General features: G+C 40.2%; 1 protein-coding gene across 5 annotated transcripts in view; it reads right to left on the bottom strand.

The window, feature by feature from the left end:
* Positions 1–20,318, bottom strand: part of LOC106600871 (KAT8 regulatory NSL complex subunit 1) — an 85,359-nt gene that overhangs the window by 63,111 nt on the left and 1,930 nt on the right. For 3 of the 5 annotated variants that reach the window (XM_045714966.2, XM_045714964.2, XM_082973614.1), the window contains exon 1: positions 18,877–19,313. The exons of the other annotated variants lie outside the window; for them this stretch is intronic. The gene's annotated coding sequence lies outside the window, so the exon portion shown is untranslated. Of the gene's footprint in view, positions 1–18,876; positions 19,314–20,318 lie in introns of those variants that run through there. 5 annotated transcript variants of the gene reach the window in all.

The following is a 20,318-nucleotide window of genomic DNA, read 5'->3' as shown; positions in this document are numbered from 1 at the left end:
ATTGCGTTCAAGAGATGTAAATCTATAATTCTTTAAATGACAATATAATATTTTACCAATGTTTTCTAATTTTAATTATTTAATTTGTGGTGCTGACTTGACTGCCGGTTATTGGAGGGAAACGATTTCCTGAACATCAACGCCACAGTAAAACGCTGTTTTTGGATATAAATATGAACTTGATAGAACTAAAAATGCATGCATTGTCTAACATAATGTCCTAGGAGTGTCATCTGTTGGAGATTGTAAAAGGTTAGTGCATAATTTTAGCTGATTTTATGGTTTTGGTGACGCCTGTCTTTGAATTGGCACAACATTACACACAACTCTTGTAAATGTACTGTCCTAACATACTCTAAATTTATGCTTTCGCCGTAAAACCTTTTTGAAATCGTAAAACGTGGTTAGATTAAGGAGATGTTTATCTTTCAAAGGGTGTAAAATAGTTGTATGTTTGAAAAATTTGAATTTTGACATTTATTTGGATTCAAATTTGCCGCTCTTGAAATGCACCTGCTGTTGATGGAGTGCACCACGGGTGGGACGCAAGGTTAAAATGGTGTAAAATAGTCATATGTTTGAAAAATTGAAGTTTTTGCATTTTTGAGATATTTGAATAACGCGCCACGGGATTACACTGGCTGTTGAGTAGGTGGGACGCAAGCGCCCCACCTAGCCCATAGAGGTTAATAAAAGGCATTTGAAATATATCAAAACACAATAAATGAAGAAAACCCCTGCCAACTAATATCAGCACTTACATTTTGTTTAACCTGTTAGGGCTAGGGGGCAGTATTTGCACAGCCGGATAAAAAACGTACCCGATTTAATCTGGTTACTACTCCTGCCCAGTAACTAGAATATGCATATAATTGTTTGATTTGGATAGAAAACACCCTAAAGTTTCTAAAACGGTTTGAATGGTGTCTGTGAGTATAACAGAACTCATATGGCAGTCAAAACCCTGAGACAAATCCTGACAGGAAACTGAAATCTGATGTGTGGATATCACTTCAAACATTTGCCATTGAAACACACAGGGGCTTGCAATTCATTTAGCACTTCCTATGGCTTCCACTAGATGTCCCCAGTCTTTACAAAGTGGTTTGAGCCTCCTACCATCAAAATTGACTGAAAGAGAGGATGTTTACCTTGGTCACAGGGGATGGGCCATTACCATTGTGACGTCGGCGCCCATGGGTACTCTCCCTTTTCGAAACGTTTTGAAAGACGATGCAACCGTCCCAATGGAATATTATTGAAGCCCTGGTTGAAAAAGCCCCTAAAGATTTATGTTATACAACGTTTGACATGTTTGAACGAACTTAAATATATTTTTTTTGCTCATTCCTGACGACAAGTCAGACGCACACGGTACATTTTTACTAGCCTTCGGAGCGCGCTAACACTATTGGGACATAAATTAACTTTTTTGAACAAAACTACATTTGTTATGGACCTGGGATTCCTAGACGTGCCTTCTGATAAAGATAATCAAAGGCAAGGGATTATTTACAATAGTATTTTTGATGGTTGATCGTTCCAAGATGGTTCCAACATAGACTTCTTTTCTGGACATACCACGTCGTTTATTGCAAAGTGTGATTTCCCAGTAAAGTTATTTTTAAATCTGGCAAAGAGATGGCATTCAAGACATGTTAACCTCTATGGGCTAGGTGGGACGCTAGCGTGCCACCCGTGGTGCACTCCATCAACAGCAGGTGCATTTCAAGAGCGGCAAATTTGAATCCAAATAAATGTCAAAATTCAAATTTTTAAAAAATACAACTATTTTACACCATTTGAAAGATAAACATCTCCTTAATCTAACCACGTTTTACGATTTCAAAAAGGTTTTACGGCGAAAGCATAAATTTAGAGTATGTTAGGACAGTACATTTACAAGAGTTGTGTGTAATGTTTTGTCAAGTCAAAGACAGGGTCACCAAAACCATAAAACCAGCTAAAATGATGCACTAACCTTTTACAATCTCCATCAGATGACACTCCTAGGACATTATGTTAGACAATGCATGCATTTTTAGTTCTATCAAGTTCATATTTATATCCAAAAACCGCGTTTTACTATGGCATTGATGTTGAGGAAATCGTTTCCCTCCAATAACCGGCAGTCAAGTCAGCGTCACAAATTAAATAATTAAAATTAGAAAACATTGGTAAAATATTATATTGTCATTTAAAGAATTATAGATTTACATCTCTTGAACGCAATCAACTTGCCAGATTTAAAAATAACCTTACTGGGAAATCACACTTTGCAATAATCTGAGCACTGCGCCCAGAAAAATACGCGTTGCGATACAGACTAGACGTCATGTTGGGGAGATCTAAAATCGAAAATACTATGTAAATAATCCATTACCTTTGATTCTCTTCATCAGATGTCACTTCCAGGTATCACAGGTCCATAACGAATGTAGTTTTGTTCAAAAAAGCTCATCATTTATGTCCAAAAATCTCCGTCTTGTTAGCACATGATCTAAGCCAGCCGGACTTCTCGTCATGAACGAGGGGAAAAAATATATTTACGTTCGTTCAAACATGTCAAACGTTGTATAGCATAAATCATTAGGGCCTTTTTTAACCAGAACATGAATAATATTCAAGGTGGACGAATGCATACTCTTTTATAACGTATTGGAACGAGGGTACCCAACATGAACTCGCGCGCCAGGTGTCTAATGGGACATCATCGTTCCATGGCTCTTGTTCGGTCAGATCTCCCTCCAGAAGACTCAAAACACTTTGTAAAGGCTGGTGACATCTAGTGGAAGCAATAGGAAGTGCCAAAATATTCCTCAGCCCCTGTGTTTTTCAATGGGATAGGTTTAAAGTCAATACAACACATCAGGTATCCACTTCCTGTCAGAAAATGTCTCAGGGTTTTGCCTGCCAAATGAGTTCTGTTATACTCACAGACACCATTCAAACAGTTTTAGAAACTTTAGAGTGTTTTCTATCCATATATAATAAGTATATGCATATTCTAGTTACTGGGTAGGATTAGTAACCAGATTAAATCGGGTACATTTTTTTATCCAGACGTGCAAATGCTGCCCCCTAGCCCTAACAGGTTAATCTATAAGTCTTTGAATGACAATATTACATTTTAACAATGTTTTAGAATAGTAATTTTGTAAATTGTAGCGCTGATCATCGGAAGCATTTGAGGGAAAAGATTTTCTGAACGTCATGCGCCGATGTAAAATGCTGTTTTTATACATAAATATGAACTTTATCGAACAAAAAAATGCATGCGTTGTGTAACATGATGTCCTAGGAGTGTCATCTGATGAAGGTTGTCAAAGGTTAGTGCTGCATTTAGCTGTGTTTTGGGTATTTGTGATGCATGCTAGTTGCTTTGAAAATGGCTGTGTGATTATTTCTGGCTGGGTACTCTGCTGACATAATCTAATGTTTTGCTTTTGCTGTAAAGCCTTTTTGAAATCGGACAACGTGGTTCGATTCAGGAGAGGTGTATCTATAAAACGGTGTAAAATAGTCATATGTTTGAGAAATTGAAGTTATAGCATTTGAGGTTTTGCATTTAGCGCGACGTGATTCCACTGGCTGTTGATTAGGGTGGGACGCAAGCGTCCCACTGGCCCAGACAGGTTAACCTCTGGGCTTGGCGGGACGAATTTGTCCCACCTACGTAACAGCCACTTTAAGCCTGTGGCGCGATTTTCAAAACCTTAAAAATCCTATTACTTCAATTTCTCAAACATATGACTATTTCACAGCTATTTAAAGACAAGACTCTCGTTAATCTAACCACTGTCCGATTTCAAAAAGGCTTTACAACGAAAGCAAAACATTAGATTATGTCAGCAGAGTACCAAGCCAGAAATAATCAGACACCCATTTTTCAAGCTAGCATATGTCACATAAACCCAGAAGACAGCTAAATGCAGTACTAACCTTTGATGATCTTCATCAGATGACAACCCTAGGACATTATGTTATACAATACATGCATGTTTTGTTCAATCAAAAACCAGCTTTTTACATTAGCATGTGACGTTCAGAACTAGCATACCCCCCGCAAACTTCCGGAGGAATTCGCTAACATTTTACTAAATTACTCACGATAAACGTTCACAAAAAGCATAACAATTATTTTAAGAATTATAGATACAGACCTCCTCTATGCACTCGATATGTCCGATTTTAAAATAGCTTTTTGGTGAAAGCACATTTTGCAATATTCTAAGTACATAGCCCAGGCATCACGGGCTAGCTATTTAGACACCCGGCAAGTTTAGCACTCACCATAATCATATTTACTATTATAAAAGTTTGATTACCTTTTGTTGTCTTTGTCAGAATGCACTCCCAGGACTGCTACTTCAATAACAAATGTTGGTTTGGTCCCAAATAATCCATCATTATATCCGAATAGCGGCGTTTTGTTCGTGCGTCCCAGACACTATCTGAAATGGTAAATCAGGGTCGTGCGCATGGCGCAATTCGTGACAAAAAATGTCTAAATATTCCATTACCATACTTCGAAGCATGTCAACCGCTGTTTAAAATCCATTTTTATGCCATTTTTCTCGTAAAAAAGCGATAATATTCCGACCGGGAATGTCCATTTAGCTAAACTGAGGAAAGTAAACAAAGCTTTCGGTCGACGCGGGCACGCGCCTGAGTCTCACAGTACTGTAACCAGCCACTACCCAAACGCGCTACTTTGTTTCAGCCAGAGCCTGCAAAGCCACGATTCAGCTTTTTGCCGCCTTCTGAGACCCTATGGCAGCCGTAGGAAGTGTCACGGGACAGCTAAGATCCTCACTCTTCAATAAACAGAGACAAGAAGAACGACACCTTGTCAGACAGGCCACTTCCTGCCTGAAACCTTGTCAGGTTTTTGCCTGCCATATGAGTTCTGTTATACTCACAGACACCATTCAAACAGTTTTAGAAACTTTAGGGTGTTTTCTATCCATATGTAATAAGTATATGCATATTCTAGTTACTGGGTAGGAGTGGTAACCAGATTAAATCGGGTACGTTTTTTATCCAGCCGTGTCAATACTGCCCCCTATCCTAAACAGGTTAAGAAACATTGGCCTGTGCCTTGAAATTCCGTTACCAAAAACCCACATATCTTTAAGATATTTTCTAATTTCTCTCGCTCATTAGGTAGGATAATGAAAGTTCACAGAAGTAATAAGTAAAAAAGGTAGAAACCATATCTATTTGGTTCCTTAATTATTAAGTGATTAAAACTTGTAATTAACCAAATTGATAACAGAATTTCCTTAAAAATCAGTAAATGAATTACAGCAATTGAATTGGCTACAATGGGAAATCATAGCAGTCAATCCAGTCTTCCCTTCCATTGGTATATTATTACGTTCAACTCATAACCATTTTCATTGTTGGCTGGTGGTCAAAGCTCTCTCTTTCTCTCAAATACATAATAAACAAAAGTGAACCTAACAATTAAAAATGTCAACTCAAAAGTTTCAAAAGGAACAGAGACATTTCAAACGTCACATGGCTATGTACAGTGTTATAACAATGTGCAAGTAGTTGAGGTACAAAAGGGAAAATAAATAAATATAGGTTCTATTTACAATGGCGTTTGTTCTTCACTGGTTGCCCTTTTCTTGTAGCAACGGGTGATAAATCTTGCTGCTGTGATGGCACACCGCGGTATTTCACCCAAAATATATGGGAGTTAACCTGTTGTGGTATAGGGGGCAGTATTTTCACGGCCGGATAAAAAACGTACCCGATTTAATCTGGTTACTACTCTAAAACACTCTAAAGTTTCTAAAACGGTTTGAATGGTGTCTGTGAGTATAACAGAACTCATATGGCAGGCCAAAACCTGAGAAGATTCCATGCAGGAAGTGTCCTGTCTGACAATTTGTTGTCCTTCTGTTGCATCTCTATCGAAATTACAGCATCTGTGCTGTAACGTGACACTTTCTAAGGCTTCAATTGGCTCTCTAAAGCCACCAGAAAGTGGAATGGGGTGTCTGCTGTCTCTGGGCAAAGTACAGCAGCAGAGTTTGTAAGTGGTCAGCCTGGGGACAGTGAGACTGGAGATGCGTGGTCACGAGAATTCTCCATTTTTTTCTTTCAGTCTGTGAATGAATACAACGTTGCCCGGTTGGAATATTATCGCTATTTTACAAGTAGCATAAAAATTGATTTTAAACCGTGTTTGACATGCTTCTAAGTACGGTAATGGAATATTTTGAAATTTTTTGTCACGAAAGGCGCTCACGCGTCACCGTTTAGATAGTTACCTGAACGCATGAACAAAACGGCGGTATTTGGATATAACTATGGATTATTTAGAACCAAAACAATATTTGTTGTTGAAGTAGAAGTCCTGGGAGTGCATTCTGACAAAGAACAGCAAAGGTAATCCAATTTTTCTAATAGTAATTCTGAGTTTAGGTGACCCCGAAGTTGGCGGATGTCAAAATAGCTAGCCGTGATGGCCGAGCTATGTACTCAGAATATTGCAAAATGTGCTTTCGCCGAAAAGCTATTTTAAAATAGGACATAGCGATTGCATAAAGGAGTTCTGTATCTATAATTTTTTTAATAATTGTTATGCATTTTGTCAACGCAAGGAAGAAGCCACTGCTCCAAAACCACCATAAAAAAGACAGACCACGGTTTCAACTGCACATGGGGACAAAGATTGTACTTTTTGGAGAAATGTCCTCTGGTCTGATTAAACAAATATAGAACTGTTTGGCCATAATGACCAACGTTGTGTTTGGAGGGAAAAGGGGGAGGCTTGCAAGCCGAAGAACACCATCCCAACCGTGAAGCACGGGGGTGGCAGCATCATGTTGTGGAGGTGCTTTGCTGCAGGAGGGACTGGTGCAGTCCACAAAATAGATGGCAAAATGAGGAAGGAAAATTATGTGGATATATTGAAACCACATCTCAAGACATCAGTCAGGAAGTTAAAGCTTGGTCGCAAATGGGTCTTCCAAATGGACAATGACCCCAAGCACACTCCAAAGTTGTGGGAAAATGGCTTAAGGACAACAAAGCCAAGGTCTTGGAGCGGCCATCACAAAGCCCTGACCTCAATCCGATAGAAAATTTGTGGGCAGAACTGAAAGAGTGTGCGACCAAGGAGGCCAACAAACCTGACTCAGTTACACCAGCTCTGTCAGGAGGAATGGGCCAAAATTCACCCAACTTATTGTGGGAAGCTTGGGGAAGGTTACCCGAAACATTTGACCCAAGTTAAACAATTTAAAGGCAATGCTACCAAATACTAATTGAGTGTATGTCAACTTCTGACCCACTGGAAATGTGATGAAAGAAATGCAAGCTGAAATAAATCATTCTCTCTACTATTATTCGGACATTTCACATTTTTAAAATAAAGTGGTGATCGTAACTGACCTAAGACAGGGAATTCTTACTAGGATTAAATGTCAGGAATTGTGAAAAACGGAGTTTAAATGTATTTGGCTAAGGTGTATGTAAACTTCGTACTTCAACTGTATGCAATATTATGAACTGGGTGGTTTAAGCCCTGAATGCTGACTGGCTGACAGCCGTGGTATGTCAGACCGTATACCACAGGTATGACAAAACACTTATTTTTACTGCTCCAATGCCGTTGGTAAAAAGTTTATAATAGCATTAAGGCACCTCGGGGGTTTGTGATATATGGCCAATATACCACGGCTAAGGGCTGTGTCCAGGCACACTGCGTTGCGCATAAGAACAGCCCTTAGCCGTGGTATATTGGCCATATACCACACCCTCTCGGGCCTTATTGGTTAAATATATATCCCACCTTGTGTGACACGCAGCAACTACTTGGCTGGGGAGCTGTGATTGAAGTGCTGAAGATACCAATTAAAAGCTGCAGTAATTTATTTTTAAGTCTACTAAATTCTGCTGAGTGCCCTTGTTGCCACAGTAACCTCCCGCCTTTAAAGGGGTAGCTGATATTTTGGTTAAAAGACTCGGGTCACAAAACATGCAATAAGAACACGCAATATACCACACCACTTCTTACTAGTAATCCATTTATAATATATCTTTGTGTGTGTAATTATGGCGAAAAACATGGCTGGTAAAAAAAAATCTAAGTGGCGGTGTTCAGACTTTTTTTTTTGGTCCACTGTGGCCGGTGGTTGTTTTGGCCTCCATGGCCTGCTTCAGATAAAAAGATCAAACATTTCAAAACAATGGACAGCATTGTCTATTGAAAAAGACAGGTCTAGTGGTTAATACTAACTGCAATCCGTTTATTTTTTCGCTTGACGATTTCATAACATGCATCAGAAGAGAACTATGCAAGAACAGGGGGGGGTGTTGTAAGGCAAATAAACATGGAAGAAAGTGCAGATATGTGGCTGATGTAACGTGGTCAAAGGTGCTGGCACATATCCAGGATAAGCCCATAAAGGCTAGCTCAAAGATCTATCAAAGCTCGTCACACACACACAATACCATTTTTGTATTAGTGTTATTTACTTATTAAATATGTTATGACAGTACTTAGGAAAATGTATCTGTTGTCTTAACGCCCTACTACTATGGCATTCATAAGCCTAAAAAGTGTTGAACAATATCAGGAAGTCTTGAAATAGCCATGCTGAAAAGCTGAGTAGATTTTTTTGTACTGTAGTTTAGTGATTGAGATATTTATTAACTGCTGGGGCTACAAAGACAAAGAGCTGTCACAGCCGTGACCTTTGAGAGGCCTCCTGCAGGGGACCAATCAGACTGTCAATCACAGACTGAAGAGAAGGTGGGAAAGAGGACAGCTCACATCTCAATGAACTGACGAAGACCGTCATTTCGACTCAAAAACACATGTTAGGCTGTCAAACATATGTCCTCCACTCTCCAGCCTCCTCCAGTTATTCTGAGGGCATAAACTAACAAGAGGAAAGATGGAGACTGTCTCCTGTCATATGATGACCTCGCTCCAATAGGGCCTTGTTCGGGCAGATAATTAACAGAAGCCTACGGGAGTTAAACGAGAGAGTGGTCTAGTCCCTAAATAATGATCCTGAAGAAAAACAATGCTGGATGTTTTGATGAAGGCAACCGAAAGCTTAAAAAACTACATTTTTAAAGTAAACACTGCAAAGGCCAGCCTTCAAAACTAGATCATGGGGTTGCGTCATCTCATTTATTTTTGTTGTGGTTGTCACATCCCATTAACGCACTGAAAAAAAAGCACCATTGAATTTGACACATTTATTCCACCTATACAACCAGGCAAGCAAGAGTTGTTACATGTTACACATGTTGTTACGAACAAATCAATATTCTCATGGACAACCCTGAGCCACATTGCTCGCCAGGCATGGCGGTGTGCGGAGCCGAGCATTGGAAACAGGACTCCTGAGAGAGCCCTTTAAGACCAACCCTCCCAGTCTAACCAGTTGCAGGCGTATAAGAAGCACCACCCACCCAGCGATACCCTGTCCAACCAAACGCAGGCTTCGTTTAGGACATTCCCCGCGATGATGCGTATTTCACACGATCACCTTATTCTGATTAGGCCCCTGCCACCAAGTCAGGTTCCGTATTCTACACCCGTCGACCCCTATTCTGAACACAATGCAAAGAGGTCATTAAAATGTGGCTATTCTTCGGTGGAGGCAGCCATCGCAGAGGCAGCACCAGTAAAACCTGAAATGGATCAACCTCCAGTAGAGAGGAAAGTATGTAGACTATGCTAAAAAGGTTTAAATTAGGAAAACAGGCTAGTAATTTTGTCATAACACAATATACTGTATTTACCATTGATGATGGTTAAGCATAAAGGTCTAATGTTGGTCGAAAACATTATTACCAATCATAATCAAAATGCTAAATAGGGCCTAACGGTAAGAATTATGTATTTATATATATTCTACCTATTGACAGAAGCATCAAATGGTTATCCCTCACCTGGTCCAGTACCAGGTAAATCCATCAGACTCTCCAGCTACTCGTATTGCAGCTGAAGGTCGTAACCTTTATCTCTGCAATCCGTGGAAACCGACTACATGCTGCAGTTAATGTGTCCGGATCAAAGTTCCCATAATGACTGTGTGTGTGTCCATGCATAGGCCTGTGTGTGATGTGTGTGTGTGTGTCAGAGCATGTGAGAGTAGTTCAGCTGTTGGAAGCTCATGGAGTGGTGCGAAACGCTTCATGTCCTTTCCTACAGCTCTGCTAAAAAAACGCTCCGCACTAACAGAAAAAAATAATACAACTCCGCTCCATTCATTAAAATCACAATTTAACCAACACCCATCTATTTTTTTTCCTTGGCTCTACCAATTTGTTTTAAAGTATTGAAACCAAACCATATGGATTTGAATGAAAAGTATTTGAATAAACATGAACAGGTGAATGTAAGAAGCGAACATCAATTAAAATAGGCTACATGTGTTATTAAAACAGCATATAAACACTAAATAGGTCAGAACCCAGACAGGAAAACTAAGGAATGAAAATGAATTATTTAGGCTATATTATTTCAAGGCTATAGCCTACAAAGACATACACTGTGAAGCATTTGCGAGTGTGACAACAGGCTGGTAGGGACATAAAGCTCTCAGCATTTAAACATCACGTTGTATTACATCATTATAGTCTATAAATTGTACATATAGGCTGTGACTTACTTATAATTAAATACAAATGAAAGAAATTCTCAGTACCTTTGAATTCCTTTTTTGAAACACAAGTTTGGCCAGTCTGTGGCGTCAGGCTCATGTGATGGTGCCTGGAGAGCTGGCCAGCAGTGGAGAACACCCTCTACACTTACAGAGCCACTGGGGATGCTAAACACCCTTTTGGCCACTCTTACCAGGTTGGGCAGAGATGCAGAGTTGTTGTTTTTATTTTTCTATTAGGAGGCCTAAAGGTTTTTAGGCACAATAACCCAATCAAAACGGAAAGCTCATTGAACGTGGGAATATGCCAGGCCTATTGGGCCAAAATCTATTATGGCCTGTTGTAAAGATAACGGAAATTAATGAAACGTTTAAGAGACCTGATTTTTTGTTTAGAGATACTTTGCTACAATGACACACTTCGTTATCTACCCACCTCATTCCTTTCTTTTAGCATGTGCACATAGTAAGTACACGTCATACTTTTGGGATAAGCGCATTTTCAGATTCCACGATGATTATTTAGTTGTAGACACTCCCTCTCTTGGCCTTGGTCCTCATCTTTATAAGTCACCTTGATTTAGCCCCTGTGTTTTATTAGTTTCTTTATGAAAATATTTAGCAAACTCCATGACAGTAGATAAAGCAAGGGGCTAGAGCAGCACACAAGTAGATTACAAATGCAAGCTGGGGTGGGGCGCTACTGGAGCGAAATTGGAGCACATTTGTTGTTCCTCAACATCGAGACACTTGCGTTCAGTCTGCATGGTCAATGCAGCGCATGCAACAGTATTGATGACAATGATACTGTTTTCACTTTGGTCCTTAATATAAATCCACTAGTGTTCTGTAATTACACTTAGTTTGTGTTTATTACATCGGCAAACAGCTAGTTTGTCTTTTTTTTAGAAAGTTGGGCCTAAATCTGGTTAGCTGCTAATGCTAATCGCTAACTAGCTAATAAATGTACTGAGTCAGAGCAAACGTAACTAACTATACAGCCTGATAATACCAGAGATGGTGTAGACCTAAATCAGCATGTTGTTTGTGCAACAGTATCTTCTAAATCAAAGAAGAATATGCGAAGCAAGAATGTGTTTGCTACATGAAGTAGCTAAGAGAAAACATTCAATGTAGGCAAAGATTATAGGGTCCCTTAAAACTTCATCGGGGTAGGGGGCAGTATTTTGACGTCCGGATGAAAAGCGTGCCCGTAGTAAACTGCCTGCTAATCAGGATTTGGATAGACAACACTGAAGTTTCTAAAACTGTTTGAATGATGTCTGAGTATAACAGAACGCATATGGCATGCAAAAAACCTGAGAAAAAAATCCAACCAGGAAGTGGGCAATCTGAGGTTTGTAGTTTTTCAAGTGATTGCCTATCCAGTATACAGTGTCTGTGTGGTCATTTTGCACTTCCTAAGGCTTCCACTAGATGTCAACAGTCTTTAGAACGTTGTTTCATGCTTCTACTGTGAATGGGCAGAGAATAAGAGCCATTGGAATCAGATGACTGAGAAAATGACATGAGCTCAGACAGGCGCACGCCCGTGAGAGTTAGGTGTGTTCCTTTTCATTTCTGAAGACAATGGAATTGTCCGGTTGGAATATTATCGAAGAGTTATGTAAAAATCATCCTAAAGATTGATGCTATACATCGTTTGACATGTTTCTACAAACTGTAATATAACTGACTTTGTCTGAACTTACTGCGCGAGCACAGTGCATTTGGAACGCTGGACTGAACGCGTGAACAAAAAGGAGGTATTTCGACATAAATATGGACTATCGAAACAAAACAAACATTTATTGTGGAACTGGGATTCCTGGGAGTGCATTCCGATGAAGATCAAAGGTAAGTGAATATTTACGTCATTTGTGACTTCTGTTGACTCCAAAATGGCAGGTATCTGTATGGCTTTTTTTTTTTATGTCTGAGAGCTGTACTCAGATTATTGCAACGTGTGCTTTCGCCGTCAAACTTTTTTGAAATCTGACACAGCGGTTGCATTAAGGAGAAGTGCATCTATAATTCTTTGAATAACAGTTGTATATTTTATCAACATTTATGATGAGTATTTCTGTAAATTGATGTGCACGCTAGCGTCCCACATACCCCAGAGAGGTTAACCTGTTTAGGATAGGGGGCAGTATTTTCACAGCAGGATAAAAACATACCTGATTTAATCTGGTTATTACTCCTGCCCAGAAACTAGAATATGCATATAATTGTTTGATTTGGATAGAAAACACCCTATAGTTTCTAAAACTGTTTGAATGGTGTCTGTGTATAACAGAACTCATATGGCAGGCCAAAACCTGAGAAGATTCCATACAGGAAGTGCCCTCTGACCATTTCTTGGCCTTCTATAGCCTCTTTATCAAAAACAGAGGATCTCTGCTGTAACGTGACATTTTCTAAGGCTCCCAGAGGCTCCCAGAAGGCGCCAGAACAGGGAATGATGACTCTGCAGTCCCTGGGCGAAAAACAGTAGGGCTTCTGGAAAGTGGTCGTTCTGAAAACAATGACACGGGTGCGCGCGTGCATGTGAAGACTCCATTTTCAATTTTCAGTGTTTGAACGAAAACAAGGTCTCCCGGTCGGAATATTATCGCTATTTTACGAGAAAAATCGCATAAAAATTGATTTTAAACAGCGTTTGACATGCTTCGAAGTACGGTAATGGAATATTTTGAATTTTTTTGTCACGATACGCGCCGGCGCGTCACCCTTTGGATAGTGTCTTGAACACAAGAACAAAAAACTGAGCTATTTGGATATAACTATGGATTATTTGGAACCAAAACAACATTGGGTGTTGAAGTAGAAGTACTAGGAGTGCATTCTGACGAAGAACAGCAAAGGTAATCCAATTTTTTTTATAGTAAATCTGAGTTTGGTGAGTGCCAAACTTGGTGGGTGTCAAAATAGCTAGCCATGATGGCCAGGCTATCTACTCAGAATATTGCAAAATGTGCTTTCACCGAAAAGCTATTTTAAAAATCGGACACCGCGATTGCATAAAGGAGTTCTGTATCTATAATTCTTAAAATAATTATGTTTTTTTTGTGAAGGTCTATCGTGAGTAATTTAGTAAATTCACCGGAAGTGTTCGGTGGGTATGCTAGTTCTGAACGTCATATGCTAATGTAAAAAGCTGGTTTTTGATATAAATATGAACTTGATTGAACAAAACATGCATTCATTGTATAACAATGTCCTAGGAGTGTCATCTGATGAAGATCATCAAAGGTTAGTGCTGCATTTAGCTGTGGTTTTGGTTTTTGTGACATTATATGCTAGCTTGAAAAATGGGTGTGTGATTATTTCTGGCTGGGTACTCTGACATAATCTAATGTTTTGCTTTCGTTGTAAAGCCTTTTTGAAATCGGACGATGTGGTTAGATAAAGGACAGTCTTGTCTTTAAAATAGTGTAAAATAGTCATATGTTTGAAAAATTGAAGTTTTGGGATTTTTGAGGAGTTTGTAATTCGCGCCACGCTCCATCATTGGATATTGGCGAGGCGTTCCGCTAGTGGCACATCTAGATGTAAGAGGTTAAACACTTATCAACACTTTGGTTCCTACCCGGTCACAATAACTACTCCCTGGTATTCTCATTAGTTGTCATGTCAATACACTGTATTCCAAGTGACCACTACTATATTCTAACTATAGAATTAGAATTTCCAAAATTCCAACAGTTCACCCAAGTGTTTTGCTCAATGTCACAAGTCAAATCACAATTGTAACATTGGGTTAAAAATAAAGCTTACATTTTTTGCCCATATGTATGTGTTGCTATCCTTGGGCCACACAATACTCAGAAAGCAAATGTAGAACTTGTATTATTCAAAAATATAAAATACTGTCAAATACCATTAAAAAAAATGTCATACCATGGTATGATCTTTTGGCCTTATCTACCATGGGGAAATACCTAGGCCTATATACATTTTCGTTCAAATCAAAAGGGGTGTAGTCAAAAAGTGATGAAATCATATGGAATGACCCAGAGAGGAAGAGAAGCATGTGCGCCTCTGCACTTTTAATTGGGCCATTATGCCATCCGGGAGCACAGGCCACAGCACACTGAACTTTAGACTATAGGTCGGGTTCAACCCGTGGGTATACTCACTCATACACGGTACAGCACACCTGGTTTCGTAAACACTATGCAGGTGGTTTCTGCCTTTGATGTCTCTTAATCGTTCAGGTTTCTCCATGAGAAGGGAAAAAAGCTGAAATACACCATAGTAAACAAGGAAAACAATTGGGTCTGAAAATAACTCTGTTCCTCTTATCTCAAAAGGTTGAGATTTCAGCCAGCTGTCTCAGGTACTCCCAGCTGGGGCAATCAGTTGACTGTAGGGTTTTAAAAAACACACAAAAACAAAAGCCAGTGTCTGAATAGGCTAACTGGCATAGAGAGATGTAAAACTCTGAGGAACCAGCAAACCTATGGTGTGTTTCTGTGCTCCCCAAATCACCCAATGATATGTGATGCATACGGTTCCACTTCCAGACTGGTTTGGTGGCTTCAGCACAGGAGTGAATGGGGGCCAGTGTGTCAGTCAAGCCACTCCCTACAGAGCCTACCAGTGGTCAGGCTTCCTCTCAACCCTGTCTAGGTTCTGGGCAACTCCCTTGTCTGAAGTTAGGCCTGGAGGGGTGAAACACTTTGGCCTTTAACTTTTAACATCCTACTAAGCCATGACAAGTCCAGGCAGGAGTCTGGTAAATTAGCCCATTGCCCTTGTTCTTAGCCCATCTTTTTTAAATCAAAGTTTATTTGGGGATTTAAGTCATTTTCACCACTGGTTTCTCTTCAGGCCATTTACATTGTTTGCCTTTTTCCTCCCTTGTTGAGTGGGGTTGATATATTTGTCCTGCTTCTCCCACCTGGCTGGCTGGTCCATGTTTCTCTTATGTGAGGTGGAGGGGGAAAAAAAAAAAAAGGTAAAGGATTTTCAGGAATGGAGCATTCTGGGAGGAGAGTTTGAACAAAGAGATTGTTTCAGGTGTGTTCCGAGCAAGGTTAAGTTCAGAGGGAGGCACTGCCCTTTGGTTTGAGATGGATTGAGGTGGAGGGAGGGGGATGTTGGCTTGAGGGCATGAAACGGGAGGGTGTGTGCATCTGAGTGTACTTGGCCTCGGCAGACTAGGCTTGAACTATCAAAACAACCAGCAAAGACGTTGTTTTAGTGAGCCAAATAAATAGTCACCCTTCAGCTCTTTCTCCAGTCAGGATTCCAGGAAAGAAACTAGTGTGTGTTTCCATATAAGCAACAGCTCAAGTATATGTCAAAGCAAGGTGTACAATACCTGCAACCCAAAAACACAAGCGACAACAACTGCTTCTACAGAAAACCAAAATAGCAGCTCATTTAGATGTATGAATAAAGCTGTGATTGCTCAGACTGATTTCAAGTGTGTCTGACTGGAACAGATTATTCATCATGAGCTGAAGTCTTCAGAGAAGCCAGACATTAACCGTCTGAGGGGGTCTGAACAATACCAAGTAATAATATTAGTAAAACCAACAGGCTCTGCTTTCATCTCTCCAAGTCAATCGTCTGACAGGACAAATCCCAAACCCAGTGCGCCTATGAAAAACACACTGCAGAGCTGTACATATAGATTTGCATTATCATCAGAAATAGGCCTAGATTTTGGCCTAACCAGCAAAACAGATGTTGCTTTATGCACATTATCGTCTGTAGCCTACAGCAGTAACCAGCCTCTATTGGTTGTTTCCTGGTAACTCAGTTTCTATATTGATTGGTTAGATGCAAAATTAGGACAGAAAGATCTAGAATATAGGCTGAGGAAATTGCTATATGCTCTAAGTGGCTAGGTGCTAGGATAGCCTAAATCAAGGCCAAAAATGTATACACATACCTTTTTAATAACTTACAAGAGGACTATTTCTGTCCACAATACGGTGTTACGTAACGCAACACTTCCTACTTAAAATGCAACAGGCAAACCATAATATTTTCATACTTTCGGTTGGCACTGGCAGTATCTAACATTTGCAACAATGAGACAATTTTCTTGGAGTGGAATGCCCTGGAAAACTGATTAAAGTGGGGAACCGTTAACATTGCTGGGAAGGACAAAAGCTGAGAGTAAGTGTCTTGAATCCATGCTGTTTTCCCATTCAGGTTATTGAGTACCCTCCCCTCAGTCAACCAACGGCTTCAAAATTCATAAACTAGATACTTGTTGTGTTAGCCTCCTCCTACGGTTGCTCCAATACCACACACACACACACACACACACACACACACACCCGTCTCGAAGACGGCTGATAGGATTCCACCCAGATCTAAAGGGTCAATGGGGGGGTGTCTTTATCAATTGTGTGGCTTATCAAAACAAATAAGAGGAGTGAAAACAGGCAGTGGAAGGACTCACACTTCCAGCAGCATATTCTCCCAGTCCTACACCATATCAAACAGGCTAGGGAGGGGCCATGTAATCTGAGTGAACAGCTCTCCATTAAATTGGGTATAACATGGAACCAGGCCTGAGCTAGCGGTGCCATCAGTCCAATGCAGCAGCAGGCGAGGTGCTCATCACCCTCTATTCATAAAACGCCTCTTTGACTCCAACACATGGGCTGCAATGGGGACAGGGTCGTGGGGGAGGTCACCCTGTCTGGCTAATATGTGCAATCAGTAGGCTTTTTTCTCTATGCTCCACAGTCAGGGCAAGTCCTGTTTATGTGTATTTAACCTCCTGAAACCATTTCCCAAAAAGCACATGTCAGCCAGACCCTGATCTCTCTTGAAATTTAGTCAATGGATTTGCAAACTGCAGAGGCCCCAGAACAGCAGCAGAGCACAACAGTCAAGGCCTCACTAGCTCAGCTACACCAAGAGTGAGTGTACTGTAGTGTACCCACCCATAATGACAGCAAACAATCAGGAAGATGAACTTCCTTCAAGATCTCATAATCTCACTAATGTTCATCTTGTGGGGAGGGGGAGTTCACACACCAGAAAATGACAGCACATATGATGCAAGGATATGCAACTTAACACAAAATATCATGGAAAACTACAGATGTGTAACACACTAACCAGGGGTTGAGCAGGTTAGTGTGCAATTAAAGGGATTCACATGAACACAGTTCCTGGTTGATAAAGGGATGGGGCAAATTACAATATCTGCGCTGACGTTAGACAGTATACAAGCACATAGGAGACGGTTGAGATCATGGCATGGCAAAACCTAGATGTGTTGATATTGAGTACAATGATTATATTGTTCCTTGTCTTTTTTCTAGCGGCCTTGTGTATATCGCTAAGTCACAATTTAGGCTAAATTGAAATGTTACAATTATTTAGCAAACTAGCTAGGTTGGTTTCTGCTAAAGGACATTATTTGTATTTAACAATTAGTGGAAAACGTGGCGCCTGCAACTGCCAGTGGCTGCGCCATTATGTAAACCTCGCCATAGATTACTCAATTGGAAATGTATCCAAAATTATAATGTAATCTATGCGACAATGCATTTTCTAGGTTAACGTTTAAGGATTGCGAAAATGGTTCCCCTCTCACACGACTGCGATCATTCGATAGAATTGCTTGGGTGTGTATATTATGCACGATTAAGTTTAGAATGCGGTGGCGCAGAGATGCATTATATCGTGGGCAATACAGCAAGCTTGCAAACTACGTTTTTAAAACGGCCTAAATACATTTATATAAGTATGTTAGTAGACTGACTAGGGGTAATTTGGATACTCAATCAAGCGCTTCGGTGAATAAGGCTTGACATTGACACAATTGTAGCTGGTAACGTTACAGTTAAATGTTAATATCAATGTTTTACGATTATGTCTGGCCAGCTGTATTTTCCCTCTCACTCTGCCATATTTTAAGAATGTCACGGCTCATGTTCACTGGTTAGCTGTAGATTACTATAATGGTGTACCCTTGGCAGCAGAACGTTCAGCTACAGCTAATGCAGTAAGAGTAACAAACCTAACGTTACCTACACTGTCTGTAGCTACAACTTGGATTTGAAAGGAAGGTAGACCCAGCTATGCAACATAAAGATACAAAATAAATCACACAAAAAAAATGGTTGAGCATTACTACAAATGCGAGATGACCGGTGTGCAGGTTACCTAACAAGTTTATTGCTAAATGATGTTGCAACATTTCAAAGTTATTTTTTACTACGGAGTTAAAAGTAACAAAGAAAAAGGAGGAACCTACCACGTGATGAGGAGCCGATCCGGTTAAATTTTTAGAAACAAATCCCGCACTTTGATAGTAATTTCATCAAGGAAACAAAATATGTTGAAAAACAAATAATTCGAGAATGCCTCTTCACAAAATCCGTCTCGTGCGATCCAAATTGGGTAACCCCGTGTTACTCCCGAAATCACGAAATGGGCGAAACAACGAGTACTTGAGGAACCGAGTCAGCTTGCTCTCTTCTCTCTCTGCAATTATTAATGCTCAATCTAGTTTATTTTAAAGGCGGTTGAATTCGAATTGACCTTGTCATATTTCCCAACGCCATTTATCGACGATTTGTTATGTATTTTCCCCGGCAATCCGTTTTTATTGTTGCAGTTTTAGGGAGAGCGTCACACAGAAAATGGCGGCTCGCTCCTCTCCCTCGGATTTCAAGTCTGACAAACAGAACCCGAGAGCAAAGCCGCGGCGGGAGACATTCCTCATACTCGCCACTAGTGGAACTTCAGCCTGTCTCCGCTAGAGGGAGCCAAAGTCAAGCGTTCCATTTTCTACATGACTGAAACTGGGTTGCTGTGTCTTCCATCATGGCTCAATTAAATCGTGACTTGCAGTTATTACATGTCACGCAAGAGCCGGAATGGATCCAGTTTCATTATAACCCTATATCAAAACGTGGTTCTGAAGGATTGGAGAAAGTGAATGGTTATGGGTTCATAACCAGGACAAGGACACACGGTTAGTCATAAATATCTATGATACTACCCTGCAATGTTATGATAGCATGTGCGCCAAAGCATTCCCCAATCAGAAACACTCTTTTCACACCAATTCGATACCGAAGTGACTTTTTCATAGCAGGTTAGTATAATTAATGTAGCAGGTTAGGAGACTGAGGTTAAGGTTAGGAATAGAGTTAGAAAAGAGTTAGAAATGGTGTCCTAACCTGCTACGAAAATCACCTTGTATCTAAATGTCATGAAAAGAGTGTGTCCCATTCACCCCATAGAGGAAATATATGGGTGTTGCATAGAATTCTAATGTAAGGCCAGGGGGAACCAAAGAACACAACACTATTTCCATTTCTTCAATGCAACAGAGGGCTACAGATGGGCAACACAGCCGATTCTGTTGCAAAACCTTTTGTTCTATGAGAATCTTCATCAGCTAACGTCACTTTTTGTGAATTTTGAAGCATTTATGTAATAAAAAAACACATAAAAGGCTTCCCAATTCATAAAGGTCATCTTAACTGACTGATATTACCCCATAGAACAAAACTTATAAGATCTCTTAAGCCTGTGTTAACCTCAGACCTTATTTTCAGCGTTTATCCCAAAACCTTATTCTTCCCCCATAGGAATGGCTGAATGAACCAGAGGTTACTCATTTACGGTTTTTAGGACTTCAAGCTGGCGAGCTTTATATAGGCAAAGGATGGTCCTGTGATCTCTAGG

This window comes from Salmo salar, chromosome 03, assembly GCF_965601325.2.
Source record: "Salmo salar chromosome 03, fSalSal1, whole genome shotgun sequence".
Lineage (NCBI taxonomy): Eukaryota > Metazoa > Chordata > Actinopteri > Salmoniformes > Salmonidae > Salmo > Salmo salar.
The sequence above is the reverse complement of the archived record's forward strand: the minus strand, read 5'-3'. Positions and strand labels throughout refer to the sequence as shown.